Source organism: Heptranchias perlo, chromosome 16 (assembly GCF_035084215.1).
Source record: "Heptranchias perlo isolate sHepPer1 chromosome 16, sHepPer1.hap1, whole genome shotgun sequence".
NCBI classification, from domain to species: domain Eukaryota; kingdom Metazoa; phylum Chordata; class Chondrichthyes; order Hexanchiformes; family Hexanchidae; genus Heptranchias; species Heptranchias perlo.
This window is the reverse complement of record NC_090340.1, coordinates 16,551,241-16,565,911: the sequence shown is the minus strand read 5'-3', so window position 1 is coordinate 16,565,911 and position 14,671 is coordinate 16,551,241. Positions and strand designations below refer to the sequence as shown.

Below are 14,671 nucleotides of genomic sequence, written 5' to 3'. Positions count from 1 at the left end.
CCATGTTTTTAGCCCGGTATTCCCCCTGTGCCCATGTTTTTAGCCTGGTATTTGCCCTGTGCCCATGTTTTTAGCCCGGTATTCCCCCTGTGCGCATGTTTTTAGCCCGGTATTCCCCCTGTGCCCATGTTTTTAGCCTGGTATTTGCCCTGTGCCCATGTTTTTAGCCCGGTATTCCCCCTGTGCGCATGTTTTTAGCCCGGTATTCCCCCTGTGCCCATGTTTTTAGCCTGGTATTCCCCCTGTGCGCATGTTTTTAGCCCGGTATTTGCCCTGTGCCCATGTTTTTAGCCTGGTATTCGCCCTGTGCCCATGTTTTTAGCCTGGTATTTGCCCTGTGCCCATGTTTTTAGCCCGGTATTCCCTCTGTGCCCATGTTTTTAGCCTGGTATTTGCCCTGTGCCCATGTTTTTAGCCTGGTATTTGCCCTGTGCCCTTGTTTTAGCCCGGTATTCCCCCTGTGCCCATGTTTTTAGCCTGGTATTTGCCTTGTGCCCATGTTTTTAGCCTGGTATTCCCCCTGTGCCCATGTTTTTAGCCCGGTATTTGCCCTGTGCCCATGTTTTTAGCCTGGTATTTGCCCTGTGCCCATGTTTTTAGCCCGGTATTTGCCCTGTGCCCATGTTTTTAGCCCAGTATTTGCCCTGTGCCCATGTTTTTAGCCCGGTATTCCCCCTGTGCCCATGTTTTTAGCCCGGTATTTGCCCTGTGCCCATGTTTTTAGCCTGGTATTCCCCCTGTGCCCATGTTTTTAGCCCGGTATTTGCCCTGTGCCCATGTTTTTAGCCTGGTATTTGCCCTGTGCCCATGTTTTTAGCCCGGTATTTGCCCTGTGCCCATATTTTTAGCCCGGTATTTGCCCTGTGCCCATATTTTTAGCCCGGTATTTGCCCTGTGCCCATGTTTTTAGCCCGGTATTTGCCCTGTGCCCATGTTTTTAGCCTGGCTTTCCCCCTGTGCCCATGTTTTTAGCCTGGTATTTGCCCTGTGCCCATGTTTTTAGCCCGGTATTTGCCCTGTGCCCATGTTTTTAGCCCGGTGTTTGCCCTGTGCGCATGTTTTTAGCCCGGTATTCCCCCTGTGCCCATGTTTTTAGCCCGGTATTTGCCCTGTGCCCATGTTTTTAGCCTGGTATTCCCCCTGTGCCCATGTTTTTAGCCCGTTATTTGCCCTGTGCCCATGTTTTAGCCTGGTATTCGCCCTGTGCCCATGTTTTTAGCCTGGTATCCCCCCTGTGCCCATGTTTTTAGCCTGGTATTTGCCCTGTGCCCATGTTTTTAGCCTGGTATTTGCCCTGTGCCCATGTTTTTAGCCTGGTATTTGCCCTGTGCCCATGTTTTTAGCCTGGTATTCCCCCTGTGCCCATGTTTTTAGCCCGGTATTCCCCCTGTGCCCATGTCTTTACCCTTGTATTTGCCCTGTGCCCATGTTTTTAGCCTGGTATTCCCCCTGTGCCCATGTTTTTAGCCCGGTATTTGCCCTGTGCCCATGTTTTTAGCCCGGTATTTGCCCTGTGCCCATGTTTTTAGCCCGGTATTTGCCCTGTGCCCATGTTTTTAGCCAGGTATTTGCCCTGTGCCCATGTTTTTAGCCCGGTATTTGCCCTGTGCCCATGTTTTTAGCCCGGTATTCCCCCTGTGCCCATGTTTTTAGCCTGGTATCCCCCCTGTGCCCATGTTTTTAGCCTGGTATTCCCCTTGTGCCCATGTTTTTAGCCTGGTATTTGCCCTGTGCCCATGTTTTTAGCCAGTTATTTGCCCTGTGCCCATGTTTTTAGCCTGGTATCCCCCCTGTGCCCATGTTTTTAGCCCGGTATTCCCCCTGTGCCCATGTTTTTAGCCTGGTATTTGCCCTGTGCCCATGTTTTTAGCCTGGTATTCCCCCTGTGCCCATGTTTTAGCCTGGTATTTGCCCTGTGCCCGTGTTTTTAGCCTGGTATTTGCCCTGTGCCCATGTTTTAGCCTGGTATTCCCCCTGTGCCCATGTTTTTAGCCTGGTATTTGCCCTGTGCCCATGTTTTTAGCCTGGTATTTGCCCTGTGCCCATGTTTTTAGCCTGGTATTTGCCCTGTGCCCGTGTTTTTAGCCTGGTATTACCCCTGTGCCCATGTTTTTAGCCTGGTATTTGCCCTGTGCCCGTGTTTTTAGCCTGGTATTTGCCCTGTGCCCATGTTTTTAGCCTGTTATTTGCCCTGTGCCCATGTTTTTAGCCTGGTATTTGCCCTGTGCCCATGTTTTTAGCCCGGTATTTGCCCTGTGCCCATGTTTTTAGCCTGGTATTTGCCCTGTGCCCATGTTTTTAGCCCGGTATTTGCCCTGTGCCCATGTTTTTAGCCCGGTATTTGCCCTGTGCCCATGTTTTTAGCTCGGTATTCCCCCTGTGCCCATGTTTTTAGCCCGGTATTTGCCCTGTGCCCATGTTTTTAGCCTGGTATTCCCCCTGTGCCCACGTTTTTAGCCCGGTATTTGCCCTGTGCCCATGTTTTTAGCCTGGTATTTGCCCTGTGCCCATGTTTTTAGCCCGGTATTTGCCCTGTGCCCATGTTTTTAGCCCGGTATTCCCCCTGTGCCCATGTTTTTAGCCTGGTATTTGCCCTGTGCCCATGTTTTTAGCCCGGTATTCCCCCTGTGCCCATGTTTTTAGCCTGGTATTTGCCCTGTGCCCATGTTTTTAGCCCGGTATTTGCCCTGTGCCCATGTTTTTAGCCTGGTATTTGCCCTGTGCCCATGTTTTTAGCCCGGTATTTGCCCTGTGCCCATGTTTTTAGCCCGGTATTTGCCCTGTGCCCATGTTTTTAGCCTGGTATTCCCCCTGTGCCCATGTTTTTAGCCCGGTATTTGCCCTGTGCCCATGTTTTTAGCCTGGTATTCCCCCTGTGCCCACGTTTTTAGCCCGGTATTTGCCCTGTGCCCATGTTTTTAGCCTGGTATTTGCCCTGTGCCCATGTTTTAGCCCGGTATTTGCCCTGTGCCCATGTTTTTAGCCCGGTATTTGCCCTGTGCCCATGTTTTTAGCCCGGTATTTGCCCTGTGCCCATATTTTTAGCCCGGTATTTGCCCTGTGCCCATGTTTTTAGCCTGGTATTTGCCCTGTGCCCATGTTTTTAGCCTGGTATTTGCCCTGTGCCCATATTTTTAGCCCGGTATTTGCCCTGTGCCCATGTTTTTAGCCTGGTATTTGCCCTGTGCCCATGTTTCTAGCCTGGTATTTGCCCTGTGCCCATGTTTTTAGCCTGGTATTCCCCCTGTGCGCATGTTTTTAGCCCGGTATTCCCCCTGTGCCCATGTTTTTAGCCCGGTATTTGCCCTGTGCCCATGTTTTAGCCTGGTATTTGCCCTGTGCCCATGTTTTAGCCTGGTATCCCCCCTGTGCCCATGTTTTTAGCCCGTTATTCCCCCTGTGCCCATGTTTTTAGCCCGGTATTTGCCCTGTGCCCATGTTTTAGCCTGGTATTTGCCCTGTGCCCATGTTTTAGCCCGGTATTCCCCCTGTGCGCATGTTTTTAGCCTGGTATTCCCCCTGTGCCCATGTTTTTAGCCCGGTATTTGCCCTGTGCCCATGTTTTTAGCCTGGTATTCCCCCTGTGCCCGTGTTTTTAGCCCGGTATTTGCCCTGTGCCCATGTTTTTAGCCCGGTATTCCCCCTGTGCCCGTGTTTTTAGCCCGGTATTCGCCCTGTGCCCATGTTTTTAGCCCGGTATCCCCCCTGTGCCCATGTTTTTAGCCTGGTATTTGCCCTGTGCCCATGTTTTAGCCTGGTATTCCCCCTGTGCCCATGTTTTTAGCCTGGTATTTGCCTTGTGCCCATGTTTTTAGCCTGGTATTCCCCCTGTGCCCATGTTTTTAGCCCGGTATTTGCCCTGTGCCCATGTTTTTAGCCCGGTATTTGCCCTGTGCCCATATTTAGCCCGGTATTTGCCCTGTGCCCATGTTTTTAGCCTGGTATTCCCCCTGTGCCCATGTTTTTAGCCCGGTATTTGCCCTGTGCCCATGTTTTTAGCCTGGTATTCCCCCTGTGCCCATGTTTTTAGCCCGGTATTTGCCCTGTGCCCATGTTTTTAGCCTGGTATTCCCCCTGTGCCCATGTTTTAGCCTGGTATTCCCCCTGTGCCCATGTTTTTAGCCTGGTATTTGCCTTGTGCCCATGTTTTTAGCCTGGTATTCCCCCTGTGCCCATGTTTTTAGCCCGGTATTTGCCCTGTGCCCATGTTTTTAGCCTGGTATTTGCCCTGTGCCCATGTTTTTAGCCCGGTATTTGCCCTGTGCCCATGTTTTTAGCCCGGTATTTGCCCTGTGCCCATGTTTTTTAGCCCGGTATTCCCCCTGTGCCCATGTTTTTAGCCCGGTATTTGCCCTGTGCCCATGTTTTTAGCCTGGTATTTCCCCTGTGCCCACGTTTTTAGCCCGGTATTTGCCCTGTGCCCATGTTTTTAGCCTGGTATTTGCCCTCTGCCCATGTTTTTAGCCCGGTATTTGCCCTGTGCCCATGTTTTTAGCCCCGTATTTGCCCTGTGCCCATATTTTTAGCCCGGTATTTGCCCTGTGCCCATGTTTTTAGCCCGGTATTTGCCCTGTGCCCATGTTTTTAGCCCGGTATTCCCCCTGTGCCCATGTTTTTAGCCTGGTATTTGCCCTGTGCCCATGTTTTTAGCCCGGTATTCCCCCTGTGCGCATGTTTTTAGCCCGGTATTCCCCCTGTGCGCATGTTTTTAGCCCGGTATACCCCCTGTGCCCATGTTTTTAGCCTGGTATTCCCCCTGTGCGCATGTTTTTAGCCCGGTATTTGCCCTGTGCCCATGTTTTTAGCCTGGTATTCGCCCTGTGCCCATGTTTTTAGCCCGGTATCCCCCCTGTGCCCATGTTTTTAGCCTGGTATTTGCCCTGTGCCCATGTTTTTAGCCTGGTATTCCCTCTGTGCCCATGTTTTTAGCCTGGTATTTGCCCTGTGCCCATGTTTTTAGCCTGGTATTTGCCCTGTGCCCATGTTTTATCCCGGTATTCCCCCTGTGCCCATGTTTTTAGCCTGGTATTTGCCTTGTGCCCATGTTTTTAGCCTGGTATTCCCCCTGTGCCCATGTTTTTAGCCCGGTATTAGCCCTGTGCCCATGTTTTTAGCCTGGTATTTGCCCTGTGCCCATGTTTTTAGCCCGGTATTTGCCCTGTGCCCATGTTTTTAGCCCAGTATTTGCCCTGTGCCCATGTTTTTAGCCCGGTATTCCCCATGTGCCCATGTTTCTAGCCCGGTATTTGCCCTGTGCCCATGTCTTTAGCCTGGTATTCCCACTGTGCCCATGTTTTTAGCCTGGTATTTGCCCTGTGCCCATGTTTTTAGCCTGGTATTTGCCCTGTGCCCATGTTTTTAGCCCGGTATTTGCCCTGTGCCCATATTTTTAGCCCGGTATTTGCCCTGTGCCCATATTTTTAGCCCGGTATTTGCCCTGTGCCCATGTTTTTAGCCCGGTATTTGCCCTGTGCCCATGTTTTTAGCCTGGCTTTCCCAATGTGCCCATGTTTTTAGCCTGGTATTTGCCCTGTGCCCATGTTTTTAGCCCGGTATTTGCCCTGTGCCCATGTTTTTAGCCCGGTGTTTGCCCTGTGCGCATGTTTTTAGCCCGGTATTCCCCCTGTGCCCATGTTTTTAGCCCGGTATTTGCCCTGTGCCCATGTTTTTAGCCTGGTATTCCCCCTGTGCCCATGTTTTTAGCCCGTTATTTGCCCTGTGCCCATGTTTTAGCCTGGTATTCGCCCTGTGCCCATGTTTTTAGCCTGGTATCCCCCCTGTGCCCATGTTTTTAGCCTGGTATTTGCCCTGTGCCCATGTTTTTAGCCTGGTATTCGCCCTGTGCCCATGTTTTTAGCCTGGTATCCCCCCTGTGCCCATGTTTTTAGCCTGGTATTTGCCCTGTGCCCATGTTTTAGCCTGGTATTTGCCCTGTGCCCATGTTTTTAGCCTGGTATTCCCCCTGTGCCCATGTTTTTAGCCCGGTATTCCCCCTGTGCCCATGTTTTTAGCCTGGTATCCCCCCTGTGCCCATGTTTTTAGCCTGGTATTCCCCTTGTGCCCATGTTTTTAGCCTGGTATTTGCCCTGTGCCCATGTTTTTAGCCAGGTATTTGCCCTGTGCCCATGTTTTTAGCCCGGTATTTGCCCTGTGCCCATGTTTTTAGCCTGGTATCCCCCCTGTGCCCATGTTTTTAGCCCGGTATTCCCCCTGTGCCCATGTTTTTAGCCTGGTATTTGCCCTGTGCCCATGTTTTTAGCCTGGTATTCCCCCTGTGCCCATGTTTTAGCCTGGTATTTGCCCTGTGCCCGTGTTTTTAGCCTGGTATTTGCCCTGTGCCCATGTTTTAGCCTGGTATTCCCCCTGTGCCCATGTTTTTAGCCTGGTATTTGCCCTGTGCCCGTGTTTTTAGCCTGGTATTTGCCCTGTGCCCATGTTTTTAGCCTGGTATTTGGCCTGTGCCCATGTTTTTAGCCTGGTATTTGCCCTGTGCCCATGTTTTTAGCCCGGTATTTGCCCTGTGCCCATGTTTTTAGCCTGGTATTTGCCCTGTGCCCATGTTTTTAGCCCGGTATTTGCCCTGTGCCCATGTTTTTAGCCCGGTATTTGCCCTGTGCCCATGTTTTTAGCCCGGTATTCCCCCTGTGCCCATGTTTTTAGCCCGGTATTTGCCCTGTGCCCATGTTTTTAGCCTGGTATTCCCCCTGTGCCCACGTTTTTAGCCCGGTATTTGCCCTGTGCCCATGTTTTTAGCCTGGTATTTGCCCTGTGCCCATGTTTTTAGCCCGGTATTTGCCCTGTGCCCATGTTTTTAGCCCGGTATTCCCCCTGTGCCCATGTTTTTAGCCTGGTATTTGCCCTGTGCCCATGTTTTTAGCCCGGTATTCCCCCTGTGCCCATGTTTTTAGCCTGGTATTTGCCCTGTGCCCATGTTTTTAGCCCGGTATTTGCCCTGTGCCCATGTTTTTAGCCAGGTATTTGCCCTGTGCCCATGTTTTTAGCCCGGTATTTGCCCTGTGCCCATGTTTTTAGCCCGGAATTTGCCCTGTGCCCATGTTTATAGCCCGGTATTTGCCCTGTGCCCATGTTTTTAGCCAGGTATTTGCCCTGTGCCCATGTTTTTAGTCCGGTATTTGCCCTGTGCCCATGTTTTTAGCCCGGTATTCCCCCTGTGCCCATGTTTTTAGCCTGGTATCCCCCTGTGCCCATGTTTTTAGCCTGGTATTTGCCCTGTGCCCATGTTTTTAGCCTGGTATTCACCCTGTGCCCATGTTTTAGCCTGGTATTTGCCCTGTGCCCGTGTTTTTAACCTGGTATTTGCCCTGTGCCCATGTTTTAGCCTGGTATTCCCCCTGTGCCCATGTTTTAGCCTGGTATTTGCCCTGTGCCCATGTTTTTAGCCTGGTATTTGCCCTGTGCCCATGTTTTTAGCCTGGTATTTGCCCTGTGCCCGTGTTTTTAGCCTGGTATTCCCCCTGTGCCCATGTTTTTAGCCTGGTATTTGCCCTGTGCCCGTGTTTTTAGCCTGGTATTTGCCCTGTGCCCATGTTTTTAGCCTGGTATTTGCCCTGTGCCCATGTTTTTAGCCTGGTATTTGCCCTGTGACCATTTTTTTAGCCCGGTATTTGCCCTGTGCCCATGTTTTTAGCCTGGTATTTGCCCTGTGCCCATGTTTTTAGCCCGGTATTTGCCCTGTGCCCATGTTTTTAGCCCGGTATTTGCCCTGTGCCCATGTTTTTAGCCTGGTATTTGCCCTGTGCCCATGTTTTTAGCCCGGTATTTGCCCTGTGCCCATGTTTTTAGCCAGGTATTTGCCCTGTGCCCATGTTTTTAGCCCGGTATTTGCCCTGTGCCCATGTTTTTAGCCCGGTATTCCCCCTGTGCCCATGTTTTTAGCCTGGTATCCCCCCTGTGCCCATGTTTTTAGCCTGGTATTCCCCTTGTGCCCATGTTTTTAGCCTGGTATTTGCCCTGTGCCCATGTTTTTAGCCAGGTATTTGCCCTGTGCCCATGTTTTTAGCCCAGTATTTGCCCTGTGCCCATGTTTTTAGCCTGGTATCCCCCCTGTGCCCATGTTTTTAGCCCGGTATTCCCCCTGTGCCCATGTTTTTAGCCTGGTATTTGCCCTGTGCCCATGTTTTTAGCCTGGTATTCCCCCTGTGCCCATGCTTTAGCCTGGTATTTGCCCTGTGCCCGTGTTTTAGCCTGGTATTTGCCCTGTGCCCATGTTTTATCCTGGTATTCCCCCTGTGCCCATGTTTTAGCCTGGTATTTGCCCTGTGCCCATGTTTTTAGCCTGGTATTTGCCCTGTGCCCATGTTTTTAGCCTGGTATTTGCCCTGTGCCCGTGTTTTTAGCCTGGTATTCCCCCTGTGCCCATGTTTTTAGCCTGGTATTTGCCCTGTGCCCGTGTTTTTAGCCTGGTATTTGCCCTGTGCCCATGTTTTTAGCCTGGTATTTGCCCTGTGCCCATGTTTTTAGCCTGGTATTTGCCCTGTGCCCATGTTTTTAGCCCGATATTTGCCCTGTGCCCATGTTTTTAGCCTGGTATTTGCCCTGTGCCCATGTTTTTAGCCCGGTATTTGCCCTGTGCCCATGTTTTTAGCCCGGTATTTGCCCTGTGCCCATGTTTTTAGCCCGGTATTCCCCCTGTGCCCATGTTTTTAGCCCGGTATTTGCCCTGTGCCCATGTTTTTAGCCTGGTATTCCCCCTGTGCCCACGTTTTTAGCCCGGTATTTGCCCTGTGCCCATGTTTTTAGCCTGGTATTTGCCCTGTGCCCATGTTTTTAGCCCGGTATTTGCCCTGTGCCCATGTTTTTAGCCCGGTATTCCCCCTGTGCCCATGTTTTTAGCCTGGTATTTGCCCTGTGCCCATGTTTTTAGCCCGGTATTCCCCCTGTGCCCATGTTTTTAGCCTGGTATTTGCCCTGTGCCCATGTTTTTAGCCCGGTATTCCCCCTGTGCCCATGTTTTTAGCCTGGTATTTGCCCTGTGCCCATGTTTTTAGCCTGGTATTTGCCCTGTGCCCATGTTTTAGCCCGGTATTCCCCCTGTGCCCATGTTTTTAGCTCAGTATTTGCCCTGTGCCCATGTTTTTAGCCTGGTATTCCCCCTGTGCCCATGTTTTTAGCCCGGTATTTGCCCTGTGCCCATGTTTTTAGCCTGGTATTTGCCCTGTGCCCATGTTTTTAGCCCGGTATTTGCCCTGTGCCCATGTTTTTAGCCCGGTATTTGCCCTGTGCCCATATTTTTAGCCCGGTATTTGCCCTGTGCCCATGTTTTTAGCCCGGTATTTGCCCTGTGCCCATGTTTTTAGCCTGGCTTTCCCCCTGTGCCCATGTTTTTAGCCTGGTATTTGCCCTGTGCCCATGTTTTTAGCCCGGTATTTGCCCTGTGCCCATGTTTTTAGCCCGGTATTTGCCCTGTGCGCATGTTTTTAGCCCGGTATTCCCCCTGTCCCCATGTTTTTAGCCCGGTATTTGCCCTGTGCCCATGTTTTTAGCCTGGTATTCCCCCTGTGCCCATGTTTTTAGCCCGGTATTTGCCCTGTGCCCATGTTTTAGCCTGGTATTCGCCCTGTGCCCATGTTTTTAGCCTGGTATCCCCCCTGTGCCCATGTTTTTAGCCTGGTATTTGCCCTGTGCCCATGTTTTTAGTCTGGTATTCGCCCTGTGCCCATGTTTTTAGCCTGGTATCCCCCCTGTGCCCATGTCTTTACCCTTGTATTTGCCCTGTGCCCATGTTTTTAGCCTGGTATTCCCCCTGTGCCCATGTTTTTAGCCAGGTATTTGCCCTGTGCCCATGTTTTTAGCCCGGTATTTGCCCTGTGCCCATGTTTTTAGCCCGGTATTTGCCCTGTGCCCATGTTTTTAGCCCGGTATTTGCCCTGTGCCCATGTTTTTAGCCCGGTATTTGCCCTGTGCCCATGTTTTTAGCCCGGTATTCCCCCTGTGCCCATGTTTTTAGCCTGGTATCCCCCCTGTGCCCATGTTTTTAGCCTGGTATTCCCCTTGTGCCCATGTTTTTAGCCTGGTATTTGCCCTGTGCCCATGTTTTTAGCCAGGTATTTGCCCTGTGCCCATGTTTTTAGCCCGGTATTTGCCCTGTGCCCATGTTTTTAGCCTGGTATCCCCCCTGTGCCCATGTTTTTAGCCCGGTATTCCCCCTGTGCCCATGTTTTTAGCCTGGTATTTGCCCTGTGCCCATGTTTTTAGCCTGGTATTCCCCCTGTGCCCATGTTTTAGCCTGGTATTTGCCCTGTGCCCGTGTTTTTAGCCTGGTATTTGCCCTGTGCCCATGTTTTAGCCTGGTATTTGCCCTGTGCCCATGTTTTTAGCCTGGTATTTGCCCTGTGCCCGTGTTTTTAGCCTGGTATTCCTCCTGTGCCCATGTTTTAGCCTGGTATTTGCCCTGTGCCCGTGTTTTTAGCCTGGTATTTGCCCTGTGCCCATGTTTTTAGCCTGGTATTTGCCCTGTGCCCATGTTTTTAGCCTGGTATTTGCCCTGTGCCCATGTTTTTAGCCTGGTATTTGCCCTGTGCCCGTGTTTTTAGCCTGGTATTTGCCCTGTGCCCATGTTTTAGCCTGGTATTCCCCCTGTGCCCATGTTTTTAGCCTGGTATGTGCCCTGTGCCCGTGTTTTTAGCCTGGTATTTGCCCTGTGCCCATGTTTTTAGCCTGGTATTTGCCCTGTGCCCGTGTTTTTAGCCTGGTATTCCCCCTGTGCCCATGTTTTTAGCCTGGTATTTGCCCTGTGCCCATGTTTTTAGCCTGGTATTTGCCCTGTGCCCATGTTTTTAGCCCGGTATTCCCCCTGTGCCCATGTTTTTAGCCTGGTATTTGCCCTGTGCCCATGTTTTTAGCCCGGTATTCCCCCTGTGCCCATGTTTTTCGCCTGGTATTTGCCCTGTGCCCATGTTTTTAGCCTGGTATTTGCCCTGTGCCCATGTTTTTAGCCCGGTATTCCCCCTGTGCCCATGTTTTTAGCCTGGTATTTGCCCTGTGTCCATGTTTTTAGCCTGGTATTTGCCCTGTGCCCATGTTTTTAGCCCGGTATTCCCCCTGTGCCCATGTTTTTAGCCCGGTATTTGCCCTGTGCCCATGTTTTTAGCCCGGTATTCCCCCTGTGCCCATGTTTTTAGCCTGGTATTTGCCCTGTGCCCATGTTTTTAGCCTGGTATTTGCCCTGTGCCCATGTTTTTAGCCCGGTATTTGCCCTGTGCCCATGTTTTTAGCCCGGTATTCCCCCTGTGCCCATGTTTTTAGCCCGGTATTTGCCCTGTGCCCATGTTTTTAGCCCGGTATTCCCCCTGTGCCCATGTTTTTAGCCTGGTATTTGCCCTGTGCCCATGTTTTTAGCCTGGTATTTGCCCTGTGCCCATGTTTTTAGCCCGGTATTCCCCCTGTGCCCATGTTTTTAGCCTGGTATTTGCCCTGTGCCCATGTTTTTAGCCTGGTATTTGCCCTGTGCCCATGTTTTTAGCCCGGTATTCCCCCTGTGCCCATGTTTTTAGCCCGGTATTTACCCTGTGCCCATGTTTTTAGCCCGGTATTCCCCCTGTGCCCATGTTTTTAGCCTGGTATTTGCCCTGTGCCCATGTTTTTAGCCTGGTATTTGCCCTGTGCCCATGTTTTTAGCCTGGTATTTGCCCTGTGCCCATGTTTTTAGCCTGGTATTCCCCCTGTGCCCATGTTTTTAGCCTGGTATTTGCCCTGTGTCCATGTTTTTAGCCTGGTATTTGCCCTGTGCCCATGTTTTTAGCCTGGTATTTGCCCTGTGCCCATGTTTTTAGCCCGGTATTTGCCCTGTGCCCATGTTTTTAGCCTGGTATTTGCCCTGTGCCCATGTTTTTAGCCTGGTATTCCCCCTGTGCCCATGTTTTAGCCTGGTATTCCCCCTGTGCCCATGTTTTTAGCCTGGTATTTGCCCTGTGGCCATGTTTTTAGCCTGGTATTCCCCCTGTGCCCATGTTTTTAGCCCGGTATTTGCCCTGTGCCCATGTTTTTAGCCCGGTATTCCCCCTGTGCCCATGTTTTTAGCCCGGTATTTACCCTGTGCCCATGTTTTTAGCCCGGTATTCCCCCTGTGCCCATGTTTTTAGCCTGGTATTTGCCCTGTGCCCATGTTTTTAGCCTGGTATTTGCCCTGTGCCCATGTTTTTAGCCTGGTATTTGCCCTGTGCCCATGTTTTTAGCCTGGTATTCCCCCTGTGCCCATGTTTTTAGCCTGGTATTTGCCCTGTGCCCATGTTTTTAGCCTGGTATTTGCCCTGTGCCCATGTTTTTAGCCTGGTATTTGCCCTGTGCCCATGTTTTTAGCCCGGTATTTGCCCTGTGCCCATGTTTTTAGCCTGGTATTTGCCCTGTGCCCATGTTTTTAGCCTGGTATTCCCCCTGTGCCCATGTTTTTAGCCTGGTATTCCCCCTGTGCCCATGTTTTTAGCCTGGTATTTGCCCTGTGCCCATGTTTTTAGCCTGGTATTCCCCCTGTGCCCATGTTTTTAGCCCGGTATTTGCCCTGTGCCCATGTTTTTAGCCCGGTATTCCCCCTGTGCCCATGTTTTTAGCCCGGTATTTACCCTGTGCCCATGTTTTTAGCCCGGTATTCCCCCTGTGCCCATGTTTTTAGCCTGGTATTTGCCCTGTGCCCATGTTTTTAGCCTGGTATTTGCCCTGTGCCCATGTTTTTAGCCTGGTATTTGCCCTGTGCCCATGTTTTTAGCCTGGTATTCCCCCTGTGCCCATGTTTTTAGCCTGGTATTTGCCCTGTGCCCATGTTTTTAGCCTGGTATTTGCCCTGTGCCCATGTTTTTAGCCTGGTATTTGCCCTGTGCCCATGTTTTTAGCCCGGTATTTGCCCTGTGCCCATGTTTTTAGCCTGGTATTTGCCCTGTGCCCATGTTTTTAGCCTGGTATTCCCCCTGTGCCCATGTTTTTAGCCTGGTATTCCCCCTGTGCCCATGTTTTTAGCCTGGTATTTGCCCTGTGCCCATGTTTTTAGCCTGGTATTCCCCCTGTGCCCATGTTTTTAGCCTGGTATTCCCCCTGTGCCCATGTTTTTAGCCCGGTATTCCCCCTGTGCCCATGTTTTTAGCCTGGTATTCCCCCTGTGCCCATGTTTTTAGCCTGGTATTTGCCCTGTGCCCATGTTTTTAGCCTGGTATTTGCCCTGTGCCCATGTTTTTAGCCTGGTATTCCCCCTGTGCCCATGTTTTTAGCCTTCTATTCTCTTCCTGCTTCAATTTCTATCCATTAAACTTTTACCGTTTTATCAGCGTCCCTCCCTCTCAAGAACCCGCCACGATTGGTCGTTGGACCGCAGGCTGCCGAACGTGACTGGCGGAGGTTCGCTCTCGGTGACGAGAATGAATTGACCGGGGACCGGGACTGGGAGCGGCGGGGACCGGGGACCGGGACTGGGAGATTGCGGACTGGGAGGAGCGGGGACCGGGAGAGGGAGCTACCGGGACCGGCACCGCGGACCAGAGGAGGCGACGGCTCCATGCTGGTGAGTAGGATCCTGTCCCCGAATAGGAGGCAGAGCGAAGCCGGGCGGGTATGAGGCGCCTGTTTTCCGGACTGTCGCGGGGTTGTTGCACCTTCTCTCGGTCTCAGCACTGAGCATCACCCCCCTCCCCCAATGTCCCCCTCTCCCTCTCCCTCTCCTCCCCTCTCCCTCTCCTCCCCTCTCCCTCTCCTCCCCTCTCCCTCTCCCTCTCCCCTCTCCCTCTCCCTCTCCTCCCCTCTCCCTCTCCCTCTCCCTCTCCTCCCCTCTCCCTCTCCTCCCTCTCCCTCTCCTCCCTCTCACATTGAATGTGGGCTGTGCACGATCGCTCCCTGGTCTCCGGCTGGGCACTGGGTCAGTTTACACTGGGAATGTGAGGCAGACCCTGTGCACCTTTTTTCCTTGTTTTATTACAGGGGTGTTTCCATGTGAGAGGTCCGAGAGAAGGTGCTGTTTTTGTATTCAAGAGCCCTGCAGTGGCCTCCAGGTGCCAAAAATGACAACAAGGCACCAGAGAAAGCAGCTGCATAAGCAAAAAAAATGTATTGTCAGCAGAGAGATTTAAACAGGAGCACCTGCCGAAAGCACAAAGTCATCTTGACCAAAAATGCCTTGTTTCAACATGCCCTGTTAATTGAAGTTGCCAACTCTACCTGTATTTTGGCCCAAGGCGAGTGTGTGGGGATGACTTGGTGATTTGTTAAAGGCAAATCGTGTTTAACTATCCTGATAGAGTCTTTTGATGAGATAGCGGAGAGGGTAGATGAGGGCAATGCAGTTGATGTGAATATGGACTTTCAAAAGGCATTTACTGATAAGCCTACCGTGCGGCACTTTATCAAGATTGCGGCCCATGGAATAAAGGGGGCAGTAGCAACGTGGATACAGAATTGGCTAAGAGACAGGAAACAGAGTAGTGGTGAACGGTTGTTTTTCGGACTGGAGGGAGGTATACAGTGGTGTTCCCCAGGGGTCAGTGCTGGGAGCACTGTTTTTCTTGATATATATGAATGACTTGGACTTGGGTGTACAGGGCACAATTTCAAAATTTACAGATGACACAAAACTTGGAAGTATAGTAAACAGTGAGGAGGATAGTGATAGACTTCAAGAGGATATAGACAGGCTGGTGGCATGGGCGGACACGTGGCAGATGAAATTTAATGC

The 14,671-nt window shown here is 51.2% G+C and overlaps 1 protein-coding gene across 2 annotated transcripts in view; it reads left to right on the top strand.

Annotated features, from left to right (window-relative positions):
- The first annotated feature begins 13,385 nt into the window (after positions 1 to 13,385).
- Positions 13,386 to 14,671, top strand: part of kifc3 (kinesin family member C3) — a 68,057-nt gene continuing 66,771 nt past the window's right edge. The window contains exon 1 of one of the 2 annotated variants that reach the window (XM_067997692.1): positions 13,386 to 13,507. The gene's annotated coding sequence lies outside the window, so the exon portion shown is untranslated. The remainder of the gene's footprint in view (positions 13,508 to 14,671) is intronic. The other variant, XM_067997698.1, reaches the window with a different exon arrangement.